This window comes from Microtus ochrogaster, chromosome 18, assembly GCF_000317375.1.
Source record: "Microtus ochrogaster isolate Prairie Vole_2 chromosome 18, MicOch1.0, whole genome shotgun sequence".
NCBI lineage: Eukaryota > Metazoa > Chordata > Mammalia > Rodentia > Cricetidae > Microtus > Microtus ochrogaster.
The window spans coordinates 14766267-14771891 of NC_022020.1; positions in this window are offsets into that span (position 1 = coordinate 14766267).

Sequence of the window (5625 nt, forward strand, 5' to 3'; positions counted from 1 at the left end):
TTGAATACAGACCATTGAAAGTATTCACTTCATGTGGTCTTGGCTGTTTATATCCAAAACCCTTCTTCTCTTCTCTAAGAGCCATTCAAGATTCCTTTTTACAAGGAAAAACTCTACAAAACCAGCAATATATCTTCTGTAACGATGAGCTTACAAAACATATCAGGGGCAAGGCACACTAGGTGTGACATGGAAGTGTATTCACTGACAGGAGAAAGGGAAACACCACCACAAAAGTTCCTGGAAGTTCTAACAAGAGCTTGACTCAGTCTATGCTCAAGCATTCATAAACACCACAGGAGAACCACACAGTTCGGGATGAAACTTAGAGAACTCTCTTTTCCCCAAAAGCCAGCGTGTAAACCTTTCTCTCGGTCTCCCTCCTCCCCACTTCAGTGTGTTGAAGACACTGCTGTTCTTCCAGGTTTTGGGTTAGGTGGCTGTTTCAAGCAGACTGGATTCTCTGGATGAATGCATCCTGCGCAAGGCTCTTGGTTAAATCCCAAAATAGGATGGAGAAAGAGAAAAATCTGCCTGATGGACTCCCTCGGGGTCCTTGATGCTTTTGCTATGGTTTTCCTCCTGTATTGATTATTACTTTCTTTAAAAGGAATCATCCTGATGACTTGCCTGACTTTATACCACTTATTTTGTGTGTGCGCGCATGTGGAGGTTGGAGAACAACTTGGAGGAGTTGATTTCCTCTTTATACCACTGGGTCCGCAGGACTGAACTCAGATGTCAGGCTAGGTGGTGACACCTTTATGCCCTGAGCGATCTCACCTCAACTTTCAATTTCTAGGGTTCATTTTGGCCAGTGACCTTTTTCATCTTCATTGGCCATGTAGCCAGACAAAATGCATTAGCCTCATCAATATGAGTCCCGGTTCCCTGGTGGAGAGTCTCTGGCTTTTTATTCTCACTAGCTGTGCCAATTTTCCCATTGCTTCATGCTTGGGTTTGTGGTCCCTAGTCAAATACCTGTCTTTCCTACTAGAATGATGAATGGGGCATTTTTCTTATAACAATAGCAAGTGTGTGTATGTGTGTGTGTAAGAATATTGCACAAAACAAGAGCAGTGCACAGTTTATATTATCCAAATAAATCTAATTATTTTCTACATATAAAAGAATAGCCCAAAGCCCTAGATATTACATATAAAATAAACAGAAGACTCAGAGAGAGAGAGAGAGAGAGAGAGAGAGAGAGAGAGAGAGAGAGAGAAAGGCAATTGACAAGGGATCTTGGGACTTGAAGAACAACCAATTGCCTGTTTCTTTTTGCCTCATATATCCTGAATCAGTACAGGAGAAGCAGGCAGATTTCTTTTAAAAATTGAAGAAATGCCTGCTTTCTCCAGCCTGAGGGCCAGGAAACTACACAGAAAATTTCTCTTGGACAATAACTGCCTATTCCAGCCAAACAATACAAGAAAAACAAAAGAAAACGTGACCTCACTCCTACCCCAGTCCAAAGGCTCAACTGAGAGACCAGACTCGATACCTTTACCTGCTGGGGCAGAGTCAGAGAAGACTAACTGGGGAGGCAGGATTTTATATCGTGGGTAGGGACAGAGTCGATGGCACAAAAACATGACCCAGCCGTTTACAAGGGAATCAAAAAGATCATTTCCAAAGTTCCATGCTGTCTGTTTTTATTTATGTTCATCTTGGAATGACACGATAATAGAGCTGGAGAACAGAGTAGTGGTTGCCAGGGTTTGGAGGTCAAGGAAGGGAGACAATGAAAAGCTAGCCCAAGCTAGCTCTTGTGGAGATTGAACAGTTCTGTGTCTTATTCTGGAGCAGTCACAGCAACATGTATGCAGCTGAGGACACATGAGCATGCTCACACACACACACACACACACACACACACACACACACACACACACACCTGATAGTTATGCAAATGTAATGGAGATGGGCAAGAGCAGAGCACAGCCCCAATCCTCAGCTTACAGGAGTTTAGGGTTATCAGGTTTTTGACTGGCAAGGGCAAAAACAGTAAATTAAAAACAAACAAACCAACCATGAAATGATAGTGAATGATTGCTTTGTTCAATTTTAATGCATATGACAGGCATTTGGCTTTTTGGGCTAGTCTGATCATTTCCCCTTAGCTCTACACCTTAAGCCCTTCTACTATTCAGACTGAGTCTTGATAACTCACTAGGCTGGCCTTGAATGTACCATCCTCCTGCTTCAGCGTGGAATAGCTGGGTTTGCAGGCGTGCAGCAACACGACCACCTTGCTGGTCCCTTTCATTCTTCCTTTGCCATTCCTCCCCACCTATGGGTGCTTGCTTCTCAATTTTGTACACCCAGTGTCTTCTCCCTTTTCCTCTCATCGCTCTGGCTAATTACTCTCGAGCAGTTTACTCAGCAGCAAGCCGCAACCTTGTAACTTTCCTAGTTTCTCTGATAAAACGCTGATAGAGGGACCTTAAGGGAAGATGGGCTTATTTTGGTCTACAGTTTGATAGTACAGTCTGTTGGTGGAGAAGACCTGGCTGCAGGAGGGGGAGGCAGCTGGTCACTCTGCATCCACAATTAGAAAGTAGAGAGATGAAATCTTAATGCTTCACTCCCGTTTATTCAATCTGGGACCTCAGCAAGTGGAGTGGGGCTGCCCACAGTCAGGGTGGATCTTCTCTTCTTAGTCAGTCTTCCCTGGAAACACTCCCAGACACACCCAGAGGGGTATCTGTCAAGATTAACCAGCCTCTCCCTCAAACAGATGTGGTACAGGATCCATTTGCTTGCTTCCTAGCTAGTTGGGAACAAATGACTAGGACTTATTTACAATGGGGAGGAATCACAAAATTCATTAAAAAAACCCCACAAAACCAAATAATAACACAAAATAAAGCTAACTTGTATCATCCAACCCAATGGCTCACACTGTTGTGATTAGAGGGAACTCTGTTCTGGGCACAGTGTGAATGGCAAGTAACAACAGAGAGAAACGCCAGAAAATGTGTGGATTGTTCCTTACTTTGGATTCCCTCATCTGTTATTTCAAATAACCTGATCTGTGCTCTTTCATCTACTCCTTCCTGACAAATCTCGACCTTAATTTCTTCCTGTTATGGTAAAAATAAAATGGCGCCATACCATGAGGGGCCACGGGCCACAAGGCAGGGAGCTGTGCAGTGGGTGAGAGACAGAGACAGATAGGCATGCCATACAGAGGGAGGTTGGATATTTATGTAGTGGGTTATGGAAGGGAAGGGGGAAGGGGAGGGGGAGAAGGGGGAGTGAGGAGAGAGAGAAACAGAAAGAGAGAGAGAGAGAGAGAGAGAGAGAGAAGAGGTGGGGAGGAGAGGAGAGGAGCCATGGGGCAGCAGATACCTCTTCAGGAGAGAGACTTGCAGGCTCAAAGCAGAAGGAAGATCTGCTTATCTCAGTGGATCAGAGGGGGTGGGGTGGGTGGGGCTGTCTCTTAAAGGGACAGGACAGACCATTACATGTAAATTAAATACACTTATGATACACCTATGTTTAATGTTATATAATTGTCTGTTCATTGTATCTCATTCCAGACTATAAAAACAATAAGTCTCATGTTTTAAACTGGTATGTACTTTTAAGTCTCTTACAAAAAAATATTATATATGTAACCAACCCTAGCAACAGCACTCTATTTCCTCCAAAGAAGACAGAAGACAAATGAGCACAGAACAAGGTCCATCCACAATTTGCTTCAACTGCCAAGTGCTGACCACTGGGAAAAATTGCCTTTCATCTAAACTGAAGATCTCCAGACAGTGGACAGAATCGCTGGAATGGACAGCCTAGCTGCTCAGGTCAAGGTAGGCTTGTCTTCCTAGAGATTTCTTTGCCTACAGGATCTTCTGGAGCCTGGCAGGCCTTGCACCAAAGAGCAAAAGAAAAATACGACCCTCAGAGACCATAGAGCATCCTGAGGAATAGCTCTAGGTGCCAACCAAGGAAGTTCTCTGTTGTTTTTAAATCAATAACTCAAGTAAAATTTTATCCTTTTTAAAGATCTCTGATGCAGTTTGACAGCTGAGAGGTTCTATGAGGACAACCTCACCAAATTTCAGCAAAACACAAATTATTAAGGTGTGTACCTGCAAGTTATAAAGGTGTGAAGACAAGTGCACCTCAAATTTCTCTCTCATGCTGCCTTTCATAGTCTTAAAGATATTTTCATTATGCAAAAATATCTGTCACAGTCATTCTGATATAAATATGCTAAAACTTACACTTCCACAAACCCAAAAAATTCTTGTGAGTTCCAGGGAGCCGAATAGAAGGATCCACTTTAAACAGGTCAGATACACCCCGCTCGAGCCCCTGGTCCTAAATTTTTTTTCCCCTAAACTTAACTTTGCCCTCTCTTCTGACAATACCTTAAATAGGTGTAAGAGAAGCCAGACATGTCTATACCACAAACACCAGACAGGAGCAAAGAGACCAGCTACGCCAAGATGTGACCAGCACACAGCTTTCTCAGGTTCTCCCCCCAAAGACAACGCCCACAAATAAGCAGGAAGCACTCTTGAGAATCTGCTGTTCAAATTCCTTTAACCTGTTGTGCCTAACCTCCTGCCTTTTTATTATGAGATGGGAATGTAATGGTCTGTCCTATCCCTTTAAGAGAGACAAGTAGATCTTCCTTTCTCTTCCAGCCTGAGTGCCTTCCTTTCCATCTCTCTCCTGAAAGGCAGCTTCTGCCTCTCTCCCTTCTCCCCACTTCTCCCCTTCTCTCTCTCTCTCTGCGCTTTCCCCTTTTCTCCTTAACACCTTTCCCTTCCATAACCCACTAAGTAAATACCCACTTTCTCTGCATGAGGCGACTAATAGGTCTCTGTCTCTCACTCCCTGCACAGCCCCCTACCTGGGACCTGGCTTCCTTTGTGGCCTGCCATGGTCTTGTGGCCCATGGCCCACTGCCGCCACTCGGGGACCTGCAGCTTAATCATGCCCCTTTTCTACCCTGTTGAATGGATAAAGACAAAACACATTTTTGAATGACTAGTAGTAGGTAGAAACCGAGGTGATGGGGATAAATGTACTTGGCTAGACAGCCTGTGGAGGAAAGAGCATTTTATTACATCATACAATACAAACCGCACCATTTTCTATTTGTGTTTAGGTACTTATTTAACTGCAAATTATTTCCTAATGAGACGCAAAAGGTATTGTTATTTTAGGTTTCTTTGTGGAACACAAGAAATGTTTAAAAACTTGTTTTAGTGAGGCAGTTTGACATATCAACATCCACTTATCTCAAATGCACATCCAATTATTTTGGTTCAGCTGCAGTCATTATGTTACTCTGTTCTAGTCTGTGGTCAGTCCCTGTATTCCTACCCCCAGCCTTAAGCAACTGCCAATCATTATTCGTGTGATTTTTCTGGGTATTTTATTGAAGTTCAATCATGTATGTGCTCTTTTGCATCAGTCTCTTGCACTTAGCTTGTTATTATCATTGTGACACCAAATCTCCTTTGGTTGCTCTCAGACTAGTCATGTAACATGGGGGTCTAAACTCTCACTCCTGCCCTGTACACCCCAGTGCTGGTGTTACAGAAATGAACCATTATGGCCAGTTTTGGCTTACTGTTTTTGAAGTACCTAAGTGTAGGATATATA